The sequence below is a fragment of the Meriones unguiculatus genome, assembly GCF_030254825.1.
Source record: "Meriones unguiculatus strain TT.TT164.6M chromosome X unlocalized genomic scaffold, Bangor_MerUng_6.1 ChrX_unordered_Scaffold_31, whole genome shotgun sequence".
Lineage (NCBI taxonomy): Eukaryota > Metazoa > Chordata > Mammalia > Rodentia > Muridae > Meriones > Meriones unguiculatus.
The window spans coordinates 2,402,457-2,417,609 of record NW_026843707.1 but is presented as its reverse complement, the minus strand read 5'-3'; the positions used below and the strand labels follow the sequence as shown (position 1 = coordinate 2,417,609).

Below are 15,153 nucleotides of genomic sequence, written 5' to 3'. Positions count from 1 at the left end.
CAACTTTGCATTTTAAAAATTTAAATTGCTTATTGATTTTGCAATGGCCTCTTTTCGTTGCTAAAGAAGATTTTCTTGTGGGGCAGGAGGTAAGTGAATTGCATAATCTCAAAGGAATTTTAAAAATTAGAAAAAAAAAAACCGCCCTCAGCTCTGGTTTTTTCCCCCTGAGAGTGAGTGCACACCATCATTCTTTGCTTTCCACACATGTCTGCTAGGGAGTGCTTCTGTTCTGTGAGAGAGTCTTTTCAGAGCCCCATATTCAGGGTTCCTCAATGCTAGCAACCAGACACCAGATCCCTCCCACTGACACCCCTGTTGTGGACAACATAGGGATCTCTGGTATAGCATTCTCAACATTGAAGCCCCTATTCTGTGTACTTCCCAGAGGAGAGCAGTCCAAAATTCCTGGAGCCAAGCTCAGGCAGATTTGAAAGCTTGAAGCACAATACCTAGACAGTCCTGTGTGCCACTGAGCCATTCAGGACACCTGTGTGTGCCCATGCAAACCATGCCTACATCACAACCTGCACTTGTTTAAGCTTCTCTCTCACACCACACTGCCCTTCCAGGCAGTCTCACATTTATGCAAACTCCTGCACTTGCCCACTTGCACCTACAACCTTCCTCTTTAAGCTGCATCTGAAACACCAACACCCACTCTCAAAACGGTGAACCTGTCTCATCTTCCTGAAGAATACTCTGGACTCCAGAGACAGACTGTCCCAGTCTGCAGTACAATCTCCAGGAACAAACAATAAGGCTATTATCATCAGTTGGCTAGAAGCAGGCATAAGAACAGATCCAACAAAAATAAGGACATCATGGCTTCACCAGCAAACTCCAAAATCAATGGATATTTCAACTCATCAGTAACACAGGAAAATTATTTTAAAGCTATGTGTATCTATTTATTAGAGGCACATAAAGAGGAAACAGACAAAATTCTGAAAGAATTAGCTACAAAAATAGAGGCACAAAAGATGAAATGAATAAATAAAATACATGCAATTATGGAAAGACAGGAATCCATATTTAAACAAATGAAGGAAATGGTGCAAACATGAAAAAAGAATCAAAATCAATCAAGAAAACACAAACAGAGAAAATCCTGGAGTTGAAGAACTTAGAGAAAAGATCAGGAACCACAAGGGTAAGCATCACCAACAGAATGCAAGAGATAGAAGAGAGAATCTCAGGCTCTAAAGATACAATTGCAGAAATTGATACATCTCTTAAAGAAAAAAAATAAAATCATAAATGTTACAAACACAAATCATCCAAGAAATAAAGTTTGCTATGAAAAGATGAAATCTAAGAAAAATAGTAAGATTCCAGGCTCTAAGGTCCAGAAAAACATTTTCAAGAAAATCTTAGAAGAAAAATTTCCCAGCTTAAAGAGATGTCTTTAAACATATAAGAAGCCTACAGAATGCTAAATAGACTAGACCAGAAAAGAAACTCAAGTCACATATTACTCAAAACACTAAGTATTATGAACAAAGAAAAAATATTAAAAGCAGCAAAGGAAAAAGGCTAAGTAACATGCAAAAGTATATCTATCATAATTATACTACACTTCTCAACAGAAACCGTGAAAGCCATAAGGTCCTGGGCAGATGTCATGCAGACTCTAAGAAAACACATATGTCAAACCAGACTAGTTATACCCAGCAAAGCTTTCAATCAACATAGATGGAGAAAACAAAATATTCCATGATAAAATTAAACTTAAATAATATCTACACAGCAACCTAGACCTACAGAAGATACTAGAAGAAAAATTCCAATCTAATGAAATCAATGACAGCCAAGAAAATATGAGACTTAGATAAACTCACAACAAAAATTAAAAGAAGCACAGAAACAAACCATCACCACCAACTCCACAATAAAAGGAATATCCATTCGTCACTATTATCTATCAATATTAATGCATTCAATGCTCCAATAAAAGGAAACAGACAAAAGGAATGGTAGCAGGAATAGGATACAACATTGTGCTGCATCCAAAAAACAAACCATTGCAACAAGGACAGACACTACTTCAGAGTAATGGGCTGGAAAAATGTTTCTCAAACAAACAGAACCAGAAAACAAGGTGGAGTAGCTCTCATAATATCTAATAAAATAGCCTTTCAAAGAAAATTAAGCAAAAAAGATGGAGAGGGACACTTATCAATAGAAAAATCTGCCAGGAGGACATCACAATCCTGAATATCTATGACCTAAATACAAGAGCACCTGTATTCATAAGTGAAATATAATTAAAGCTCAAATCAAACATTCACCCCAACACCTTAATAGTGGGAGACTTTAACACTACACTCTCACTAAGGGACAGATCATCAAGACAGAAGATAATTGCGAAATAATGAAACTTACAGATATCCTAAATCAAATGGACCTAACAGATGTATACAAAACCTTCCACACAAAATCAAAAGAGTATACCTTCTTCACAGCACCCCATGGAACCTTCTCCAGAAATGGCCATATAGTTGGACACAAAACAAGTGTCAACAGATACAAGAAGACTGAAATAATTCCTTGTATCTTATCAGACCACCATGGCCTAAAACTAGACCTCGACAACAGAAATAACAAAAAGCCCACAAATGCATGGAAATTAAACAACTTTCTACTCAACTACAACGGCATCAGGGAAGAAATAATTAAAAAAAAAATTAAAGACTTCCTAAAATTCAATGAAAATAAAGGCAAAACTTACCCAAATTTATGGGAAACAATGAAAGCACTAAGAGGAAAGTTTTTACCACTAAATGCCTTCATAAAGAAGTTTGAGGAAGATGGCGGCTGCTAGTGTGCAGCCTAGCTGAAGGGGAGAGGTCCTGCATTGTGCAAATTGGTGAGTGAAGGGGCTGATCAACCCAGAACAGAGTTATCTAGACTTCCAAGAAGAAAGAGACTAACCATGATCTGAGTCCATCTAGAATCAGGTCACGGCAGACTCCTCTGGGAGGAGACACCCCGAGAGGTGATCCCCAGGCACTTCTCCCACACCCAACATCCTACTGCCTCTTCGGAGGAGGCAGGAGACATCCAGCAGAATCTACCACAGACAACGCAGTCTGTACCCCAGCCCCAGCGAGAGCTGCAGCTCCCACCAAAACAAACAAACAAACAAACAAACAACAACAAACAAACAAACAAACAAAACCAAAACCTGAGATTGGGGCTGAGAAAACCCAATCCTTTTGGGCACTACCCAAGAACGAGAACGCCGCCATAAGCCTGCCCTGGCTGAGTGGAAGGATAGAGAGGTGCACAGCGGCTTCACAGCGCCCAGACCCCAGTGCTGCCGGCTGCTCCTAGCAAACAATCTTCAGCTTGGGATCTGGGACTGTGGTCATTCAACACGTCCTGAGACTCTCTCGGGTCCAGCGCAATAAGGACGAGCACCAAGTCCTAGCACCTGCGGTACCCTGGGCCCTGGCAGAGAAACCCTAGCTCAGGATTGGGACTGAGAAGTCCCAACCCCTCCTGGCACACCCCTGAGAGTGCCGCCATAAGCTTGCCCTAGCCGAGGGGAAGGTCAGAGGGGAAGGACAGAGAGACACCCTGCCACAGGACACAGCACCCCTCTCCAGCTCACCCAGCAGCCCCTGGCAGAGAAACTTGAGTTCTGGATCTGAGGACACTCAACCCTAACTGGTACTCTCCCGCAATCAGCAAACATAGGTTCTACCACCAGGCTGCTTTTGGCAGAGAGATCTGGGCCTGGGATCTGGGATTGAGAACACTCAACCCAACTCTTTCCAGTGCTACCCCGAGACCAGCCAACATAACCCCTTCTGGCAGAGGGAAAGGACAGAGAGGGGGCACACAGGACAGGTGGACACTGAGTCCTGCTGCCACAGTGCAACAGAGCTGACTGTTAGCCTACTCACACATTTTCTGCAGAAGGACCAAATCAGAGAGTAGAGAGCAAGGGGAACCCCTGTGTATTCCAACTAGTCCTGCAAGGGAGTGAGTGAGCCTTCTAAGGAGAGTTTTCCCCAGACTCAGGGCCTCTCCACACAAGCAACCAGACGAGATCCCTGCCACCCACACCCCTAATGTGGGCCTCATAGGGATTCTTGGGATAGCAACCCCAACGCTGAAACCTCTGCCTTGTGGGTTCACCATTGTAATCCAGGTAAACAATCCCTGGATCCCAGACAAAACTGCATACTAGTTTTGCCTGTAGGCCACTGCAATAGCCAGAGAATCCGCGCATGCACACTGCACCCGCTAAAAGAGCATGAGAATAGCGCCAGCATCACATTCCTTACTTAAGCAAAACTGAAACCACAACGCACACTCCCAAACCAGTGAAGCTCTCTCACCTTCCTGAAAAAAACAGTCCAGAAAACAGAAAGAGACGATCATAGCCTGAACTACAAACTCAAGGAACAAACAGTGAGGGTTATAAATAACCAGATGGCTAGAGGCAGATGTAAGAACACAACCAACAAATATCAGGACATAATGAACTCACCAGCAACCCCACAAACCAATGGACACTTCAATTCACAAGATATACAAGAGAACACTTCAAAACTATGTTTCTCCAGCTATTAGAGGCCCATAAAGATGAAATGAACAAAGCCCTCAGAGAAATAGCCAAAGAAATCGAGACAAACAAAGAGGAAATAAATAAAGCTCTTAGAGAAATGACCATGAAAATTGAGGCAAACAAAGAGGAAATGCACAAAGCCTTCAAAGATATGTCCACACAAATGAAGGCAAATGAAGAAGAAATAAACAAAGCTCTCATAGAAATGCAGGCAAATACAGCCAGAGAAGTAGAGGCAGTAGTGTTATATAGAGAGGAAACGGACAAAAAAAAAAAAAAAAAAAAAAAAAAAAAAAAAAAAAAAAAAAACAAAAACGGAAGCAATCATTGAAAAGCAGGACTCCATATTCAAATATATGAAGGAAATGGTGCAAGACATGAAAACAGGATTAGAATCAATAAAGAAAACACAAATAGAGAAAAACCTGAAGCTGAAGAACATAGAGAAAAGATCAGGAACTACAAAGGTACCAAAGATACACTTGTAGAAATTGACAGGTCTCTCTCTCGAAGAAATAAAATCAGAAAAGTTCCAAACACAAAACATCCAAGAAATCAAGGACACCATGTAAAGAGAAAATCTAAGAATAATAGGAGTAGAAGAGAAACAAGACATCAGTCTCAAAGGTCCAGAAAATATTTTCAAGAAAATTATAGAAGAAAATTTTCCCAGCTTAAAGAAAGAGATGTCCATAAACATACAAGAGGCCTACAGAACAACAAGTAGACTAGACCAGGAAAGAAATTCTTCACATCACATCATAGTCAAAACACTGAACCTACAGAACAAAGAAAAAATTCTAAAAGCAGCAAGGGAAAAAGGCCAAGTATGAAGGTAGACCTATCAGAATCACACCAGATTTCTCAACAGAAACTATGAAAGCCAGAACGCCCTGGACAGAAATCATGCAGTACTTAAGGGACCACAGATTCCAACCCAGACTACTATACCCAGCAAAACTTTCAATCAACATAGACGGAGAATTCAAAATATTCAATGACAAAACCAAATTTAAACAATATCTACATGCTGGGAGCCAAAGCTATCTATGGAAGCCAAAGTCAAAGCTATCTAGTGGAGACAAAGGTAGTTACTGAAGCCAAAGCCAAGTAGAGAGCAAAGGTATTTTTGTGGAGACCTAAAGCTATGTAGTGAAAGAGTTATCTAGACCCTAAATCATGGGTGATAGATTGTGAGGACATGCTTTGTTAGAGCATCTGTAAGATATCTGAAGAGAACATCCTTATGGTATCTTGCAGGTACAATATTTAACCCATGAAAGCATTCTTCCTGTCTCCTGCAGCAGCTAATTACCTTCCCCCTTTCCTGCCTTCTCCCTATATAAGTTGGGTGAAAAATTTTAATAAACAGAAGCCTTGATCAGACAAACAGACTTGGATTTCCTTCCGTGCGTCTCTTGTCCCCTCTTCCCCCATTCCTTCCACTCTCCACCTTAGGAACCCAATTGAAGCCCCGTGGGCCAGGGCATCTACATAGTAACCCAGCTCTACAGAAGTTACTAGAAGGGAAACTCCAATCCAAAGAAAACAACTACATATAAGGAAACAGAGGAAACAGATAACTACACAACACAAAAACAAAAGAATACAAACAATGAAACTCAGCGATACCACCAACCCCATATCAAAAGTAAGTAACAATTGTTGGTCACTAGGATCTATCAACATCAACAAACTCAACTCCCCAATAAAAAGATACAGACTAACAGAATGGTTGTAGAAACAGGATCCAACATTCTGTTCCATCCAAGAAACACACCTATGCAACAAAGATAAACACTACCTCAGAGTAATGGGCTGGAAAAATGTTTTTCAAGCAAATGGATCCAGAAAATAAGCTGGAGCAGCCATCCTAATATCTAATAAAATTAATCAAAAAAAGATAAGGAGGGCCACTATATTCTCATCAAAGGAAAAATCCACCAAGAGGACATCACAATTATGAATATCTATGCCCCAAATACAAGAGCACTTACATCCATAAACGAAACAATATTAAAGCTTAATCACACATTGATCCTAATACTTTAATAGTGGGAAACTTCAACACTCCACTCTCACCAAGGGACATATCAACTAGACAGAAAACAATAGGGAAATAAAAGCACTTACAGAGTCCCTAAATCAAATGGACCTAATAGACGTCTACAGATCTTTTCACCCAAACTCAAAAGAGTATACCTTCTTTTCAGCACCACATGGAACCTTCTCCAAAATAGACCATATAATTGGTCACAAAAGAAGCTTCAACATATATAAGAAGATTGAAATAATCCCCTGTATTCTATCTGACCACCATGGAATAAAGCTGGACATCAACAACAATGGAATTAGAAAAAAGCCTACAAGCACATGGAAACTGAACAACTTGCTGCTCAGTGACAGCTGGGTTAAGGAAGAAATAAAGAAAGAAATTAAAGACTTCTTAAAATTCAATGAAAATGAAGGTACAACATACCCTAATTTATGGGACACAATGAAAACAATGCTCAGAGGAAAATTCATAGCACTAAGTGACTTCCAGATGAAATTTGTTACATCTCATACAAGCAACTTACTGGCCCAACTGAAAGCCCTAGAGAAAAAAGAAGCAAATGCACCCAAGAGGAGCAGATGGCTAGAAATATTCAAACTCAGGGCTGAAATCAATCAACTAGAAACAAATAAAACTATTCAAAGAATCAATGAAACCAAGAGCTGGTTCTTTGAAAAAATCAACAAGATAGACAAACCTTTAGCCAAACTAACTAAAAGGCAGAGAGAAACTATCCAAATCAGAAAAATCAGAAATGAAAAGGGGGACACTACAGACACTGAGGAAATCCAAACAATCATTAGGTCGTACTACAAAAGCCCATATCCCACAAAATTTGAAAATCTAAATGAAATGGACCATTTTCTTGATAGATTCCATCTTCCCACATTAAGTCAAGATCAGGTAGAAAGACTAAATAGCCCTATATCCCCCAAGGAAATTGAAGCAGTCATTAACAGTCTACCCTCCAAAAAAAGCCCTGGGCCAGATGTTTTCAGCGCAGAATTCTACCAGACCTTCAAAGAAGTGCTAACACCAATTCTCCACAAACTATTCCACAAAATAGAAACAAAAGGAACATTACCAAACTCATTCTATGAAGCCACAGTCACCTTGACACTCTCTCCATATGTCTTCAACATAGTACTTGAAGTCCTAGCCAGAGCAATAAGACAACTAAAGGAGATCAAGGGGATACAAATCGGAAAGGAAGAGGTCAAAGTGTCACTATTTGCAGATGATATGATAGTATACATGAGTGACCCCAAAAATTCAACCAGAGAACTCCTTCAGCTCATAAACACCTTCAGCAAAGTGGCAGGATACAAAATCAACTCAAAAAAAAAAAATCAGAAGCCATCCTGTATACCATAGGCAAAAGGGCCGAGAAAGAAATTAGGGAGATAACACCCTTCACAATAGCCACTAATAACATAAAGTACCTTGGGGTGACACTAACCAAGCAAGTGAAAGACCTGATTGAGAAAAACTTCAAGTCTCTGAAGAAAGAAATTGAAGAAGATATCAGAAGATGGAAAGATCTCCCATGCTCATGAATTGGTAGGTTTAAGATTGTGAAAATGGCCATCCTGCCAAAAGCAATCTACAATTCAATGCAATTCCCATCAAAATACCAACTCAATTCTTTTCAGACCTTGAAAAAAAAGATTCTCAGCTTCATATGGAGAAACAAAAAAAACAGAATCTCCAAAACAATTCTGTACAATAGATCATCTGGAGGTATCTCCGTCCTCAATCTCAAGCTGCACCACAGAGCAATAGTAATAAAAACTGCATGGTATTGGCATAATAACAGAAAGGAGGATCAATGGAACCAAATAGAAGACCCAGAAATAAACCCACACACCTATGAACACTTGATATTTGACAAAGAAGCCAAAACCATTCAATGGAAAAAAGACAGCATCTTCAACAAATGGTGCTGGTCTAACTGGATGTCTACATGCACAAAAATGAAAATAGATCCATATTTATCACCCTGCACAAAACTAAAGTCCAAGTGGATCAAAGACCTCAACATAAAACCAGATACTCTTAATCTGTTAGAAGAAAAATTGGGGAACACCCTAGAACTCATTGGCACAGGAGACAACTTTCTGAACAGAACTCCAGCAGCACAGGCTCTAAGAGCAACAATCACTAAATGGGACCTCATGAAACTGAAAAGCTTCTGTAAAGCAAAGGACACTGTCATCAAAACAAAACGACTGCCTACAGATTGGGAAAGAATCTTCACCAACCCTTTATCTGACAGAGGGCTAATATCCAGGATATGTAAAGAACTAAAGAAGCTGAAAAGCAACAAACTAAGTAATCCAATTAAGAAATGGGGAACAGAGCTAAACAGAGAATTCTCGACAGAGGAATATCAAATGGCAGAGAAACACTTAAAGAAATGCTCAACCTCATTTGCCATTAGGGAAATGCAAATCAAAACGACCCTGAGATTTCACCTTACACCCATCAAAATGGCCAAGATAAAAACTCAAGTGACAATACATACTGGAGAGGTTGTGGAGAAAGGGGAACCCTCCTCCACTGCTGGTGGTGGGAATGTAAACTGGTACAACTACTTTGGAAGTCTATCTGGCACTTTCACAGACAATTAGGAATAGTGCTTCCTTAAGACCTAGCTATACCGCTGCTAGGTATATACCCAATATTTGCTCAAGTACAGAACAAGGATATTTGCTCAACCATATTCATAGCAGCTTTATTTGTAATAGACAGGAGCTGGAAACAACCCAGATGTCCAGCAACAGAGGAGTGGATACAGAAATTGTGGTATTTTTACACAATGGAATACTACTCAGCATTCAAAAAGGAGGAAATCATGAAATTTGCAGGCAAATGGTGGGATCTAGAAAAGATCATTCTGAATGAAGTGTCCCAGAAGGAGAAAGAGGAACACAGTATACACTCGCTTATATAGACCTATAAGATATGATAAACATAATGAAATCTATACACCTAAAATTGATAATCAAGAGACCGGACACGGGGTGAGATGTTTAATCCTCATTTAGAAAAACAGATGGGATGTGCATTGAACATATGACAGGAGTCTAGCTCTGAAAGCCTCTGGAAGACTCTAACTAACAGTGTTTCAAAGCAGACACTAAAACTCATAACCAAACCTTCGGCAGAATACAGGGAATCATATGAATGAAGGGGAGTTAGTATGATGGGGAAAGGATAGGAGTTCCACAAGACCAAATATTTCTGGGCACAGGGTCTTTTCTGAGACTGACATTCAACCAAGGACCATGTATGGATATAACCTAGAACCTCTGCTCGGATGTAGCCCGTGGTAGCTCAGTAACCAATTGTTTTCCCATAGTAAGGGGAACAAGGACTATTTCTAACAGGAACTCACTGACTGGCTCTTTTTCCTCCCCACTCCCCAAGGGAGGAGCAATCCTGTTAGGCCACAGAGGAGGACTTTGCAGACCTGATAAAACAGGGTCAGATGAATGGGGAGTAGGTCCCCCCTTATCAGTGGACTTGGAAAGGGGCAGGGTGGAGATGAGGGAGGGAGGGTGGGATTGGGAGGGAATGAGGGAGTGGGATACAGCTGGGATACAGAGTTAATAAAATGTAACTAATAAGAAAAAAGTTAAAAAAAAATGTTGAGAGCAGTGCAGACAATGGAGGCCTGGCTTGTGAAGTTTCAGTAGGGAGCAAAAGAGACTACCAGGCTTTTTGTGTGAAGAGTCTTAGTTTTGGTTATATGGGACTGAAGAATCAGCTATGCGTAACAGGAAAGAAGAATTACTAAATAAATCTATGTTTCAGTGGGATGCTTAATGCTGGTCAGCTCCTACTGAAACTAGCTGTGATTAAGAAACGACCAGCTTAGTTGAGGAGGAATTTTCTGGAAAATGTTTCCTGAGAGTCATCACACAGAAGCTGTGTTAAAGATATTCCCAAGGTTATACCATGGCAGGTGAACTTGGTAGTGTAAGAGGTGGTACTGGTTTAGAGGTGTGAAAGGGTCATGAGGAGCAGTGGAGGATTCCCACCATGTGGCAAGATCGGGTCCCTGAAGATGGCCCAGGAAAGACTACTGATGAAAGAACAGCAAGGGAAGCCAGAAAGTTTGGAGACAGCAGTTCCATGGGATGATCACCAAGGACAGCAGCAGCAGTGGAGAGGAGCCACACGGAGTCTAGAAGACAATCTCTGTATGCTGAGAAAAGAGCTAGGTCCCCGGTAGGAGCCCAGATCATGAAGAATCCCAGACAATTTGACATTGAATTATTTACAATGTTGGAATTTGTCTTGCTTTGTTCTGATTGAAACTGTGCCCTGGTTTTTATCTCTTGAAGAAAGCATTTACTTAAATTTTGATTTTTAGAGGTCACAGTTGAGAAACTGAACCTTTTTTAAAAGAGATTAGATATTTTAAAAAGACTGCACTTTCAATGTGTTTGAATTTGTAAGGAATGTGGGACTTTTAAAGTTATTTGTATTTCATATTGTGATACCTATGTTAATATAGATAAATTATAAACAGTATATATAATAATTATAAATAAAAATAAATAATAATTGTTAATATAGATAAATGAGAAAAGTAAGGTTCTAATTAAAATTTTTTTAATATTTAAAAAAAAAGTTTGAGACACCTTATAAAAGGAACTTAAAAGCAGACCCCCTCACTCCCTCATCTCCTCCCTGTCCCCTTTCAAGTACACTGAGAGGGGGTGTCCTCCTTTCCTTCCTAGTTTGGAAGGAAACTAGGAAGGAAACTAGTCTGGCCCTAGTTTATCAGGTATCTTCAGGATGGTTGCAATGTCCTTATCTGTGATGTAGCAAGGCTGCGCCTCCCTCAGGGGGGAGGGGAAGCTCATAAGTTCATGTCAGAAACAATTCCTGTCCCCCTTACTAGGAAACCCACTTGGATACTGAGCAACCATGGGCTATGTTTGAGCAGGGGTTGCAGGGTATATCCATGCATGGTCCTGGGTTGGATAAACAGTCTCATAGAAGACCCCTGTGCTCAGATATATTTGGACCTTTTGGAGCTCCCTGTCCCCTCTAAGATATACTAATTCCTCCTTCCTTCATATGATTCCCTACACTCTGCCGAAGGTTTGGTTATGGGTCTCAGCATCTGCTTTGATACACTGCTAGGTAGAGTCTTTCAGATGCCTTCTGTGGTAGGCTACTGTCCTGTTACTTGTTTTCTCCTATTTCCAATGTCCATCCCCTTTGTCTTTCTAGATGAGGATTGATCATCTTACCCCTGGAACTCTTTCTTGTTTATCTTCTTTAGGTGTACATATTTTAGTATGTTTATCATATCTTATAAGTCTATATAAGTGAGGATATATCATGTGTGTCTTTATGGTTTTGGATACCTCACTCAGGATGATTTTTTCTTGATCCCACCATTTGCCTGCAAAATTCATGATTTCCTTGTTTTTAATTGCTGAGTAGATAAGTAGTATTCCATTGTGCAAAAGTACCACAATTTCTGTATCCATTCCTCCGTTGATGGATATCTGGGTTGTTTCCAGGTTTTGGCTATTACGAATAAAGCTGCTACAAATATGGTTGAGCAAATGTCCTTGTGTACTTGAACATCTTTTGGATATATGCCTAGGAGTGGTATAGCTGGGTCTTGAGGTAGCACTATTCCTAACTGTGTGAGAAAGTGCCAGATTGATTTCCATAGTGGACATTCCCACTAGCAATGAAGGAGGGTTTCCCTTTCTCCACAGCCTCTCCAGCATGCATTATCTCTTGAGTTTTTGATCTTAGCCATTCTGATGGGTGTAAGGTGAAATCTCAGGGTCGTTTTGATTTGCATCTCTCTGATGGCTAGGGATGTTGAACATCTCCTTATGTGTTTCTCTGCCATTCTATATTCTTTTACAGAGAATTCTCTGTTTAGCTCCATCGCCCATTTTTTAATTGCATTACTTGAATTATTGCCTTTTCAGCTTCTTTACTTCTTTATATATACTGGATATTAGCCCTCTGTCAGATAAAGGATTGGTGAAGATTCTTTCCCAATCTGTAGGTTTGTTCTGATGATGGTGTCCTTTGCTTTCCAGAAGCTTTTCAGTTTCATGAGGTCCAATTTATTGATTGTTGCTCTTAGGGCCTGTGCTGCTCGTGTTCTGTTTAGGAAGCTGTCTCCTGTGCCAATGAGTTCTAGGCTCTTCCCCACATTTTCTTCTAACTGATTTAGAGTATCTGTTTTTATATTGAGGTCCTTGATCCACTTGGACTTTAGTTTTGTGCAGAGTGATAAATACAGATCTATTTTCATTTTTCTGCATGTAGACACCCTTTTGGACCAGCACCATTTATTGAAGATGTTGTCTTTATAAAACTTTATTTTTATCTCTCGCCTGTATAATTTATCAGAAAAATATTTTAGCTAATTGAATATGTACATGTGATGGAACTGCTTATAACCAAGTTTTTGTTTTTAGATTTTGCAAGGCCTGTTTTATGTCCTTGATTCTTAGGCTATAAATTAAAGGGTTCAACATGGGAATCACCAGGGTGTAAAACAGTGAGGTTATTTTGCCTTGATCTAAAGAATAAGAAGAACTTGGCTGGAAATACATGAATAACATTGTTCCCTGAAAAACGGAAACTTCTTTTAAGTGGGAGATGCAGGTAGAGAAGGCCTTAAACCTCCCCTCAGCAGAACGGATCTTCAGGATTGATAAAATGATGTAACAGTTAGAGACAAGTACTCCTGGGATGGTGCTCAGTTCAATGAAACGAAAAACAGTAATTATGACAGGTTCATTGACTTGTATGTCAGAGCAGGACAGGAGGTAAAGAGGAGGTAAATCAAAAAAGAAATGATTGATCTCATTAGAACCACAAAAACACAAGTGAAATGTAAATGTATGAATCACAGCATCTTCAATACCCACCAAGTAATCCACAGCCAGAGAGTGGTAGTATATCTTACTAAACATGTCTACTGCATATAACAAAGGGTTGCTGATGGCTTTGTACCTATCAAAGGCCATCATTGTCAGCAGCATAGATTCCATATCTATAAAGATGCAGGAGATGAAGAACTGCAGAAGACAGCCAAGAAAAAGAATTGAAATACAGCCTTTTGCAAGCACGTCAACTAACATCTTTGGGGCAACTGCAGTGGAATAGGAGAAGTGAGAGAAAGAGAGGTAGCTGAGGAAGAAGTACATTGGCATATGAAGTTATGGATCCACCATAATCAAAATGATCATTCTAGATTTTCAATAAGAATAACAATGCAAACAATTAGAAAAGTGGTAAAAAAGAAAATCTCCTTTATCACAAGGTTATTTGTAATTCCCAAGAGAAGAAACTCAGTGCCTGAGCAGTTCCCAACCTCCATTCTTTTTATTTTTTTATTTTAATTTTGATTTTTTATATTAATTACAGTTTATTAACTTTATATTCCAGCTGCAGACCCCTTCCTCGTTCCCTCCCAATCCGAACCTCCCTCAATCATTTCCTTCTTTACTCCACTCCAAATCCACTGATAGGGGAGGTCCTCTTCCCTTTCCATCTGGCCCTAGCATATCAGGTCTCATGAGAACTGGCTGCATTGTATTCGTCTGTGGCATGGCACAGTTGCACTCTGCAAAGGGGGAGGTGATCAAAGAGGCAGCCACTAAGTTCAGGTCAGAGAGAGCCTCTGCAACATTTACTATGGAACCGATTTGCAGGTTAAGCTCCCATGGGTTAATTTTGAGCAAGGGGTCTAGGTTATCTCCATGCACCATACTTGGTTAGAATACCTGTCATTACAAAGAACCCTGGACACAGATTTTTTGGTTCTGCTACTCTCCTTGTGGCACTCCTGTCTGCTCCAGGTCTTTCTATAATCTCCTTTATTAAGATTCTTTGCACTCTGCCCAAAGTTTGGCCATGATCCTTAGCTTCTGCTTTAATAAACTGCTGGGTAGAGTCTTTCAGAGGTCCTCTATGGTAGGCTACTGTCTGGTTTCCTGTTTTCTTCCTCTTCCAATGTCCACCTCGATTGCCATTCTGAATGAGGATTGATCATCTTATCCTGGTTCATCCTTCTTGATTAGCTTCTTTGGTGTACAGATTTTAGTATGCCTATCCTATATTATATACCTAATATCCACTTATAAGTAAGTGTATACCATGTGTGTCTTTCTGCTTCTGGATTACCTCACACAGGATGATCTTCTCTAGATCCCACCATTTGTCTGCAAATTTCATGAATTCTTTGTTTTTAATTGCTGAGTAGTATTCCTTCTTGTAAATATACCACAATTTCTGTATCCATTCCTCAGTTGAGGGACATCTGGGTTGTTTCCAGGTTCTGGATATTGTGAATGAAGCACCTATGAACATGGTTGAGCAAATGTCCTTGAGATGTACTTAAATATATTTTGGATATATGCCTAGGAGTGGTATAGCTGGATCTTGAGTAAGCACTATTTCTAATTGTCTGAGAAAGCGTCAGATTGATTTCAAACTATTTGTACAAGTTTACATTCTCACC

The 15,153-nt window shown here is 39.9% G+C and overlaps 1 pseudogene; it reads right to left on the bottom strand.

Annotated features, from left to right (window-relative positions):
- Positions 1-13,078: 13,078 nt before the first annotated feature.
- On the bottom strand, positions 13,079-14,010 carry LOC110544543 (olfactory receptor 5W2-like; annotated as a pseudogene).
- Positions 14,011-15,153: the final 1,143 nt, after the last annotated feature.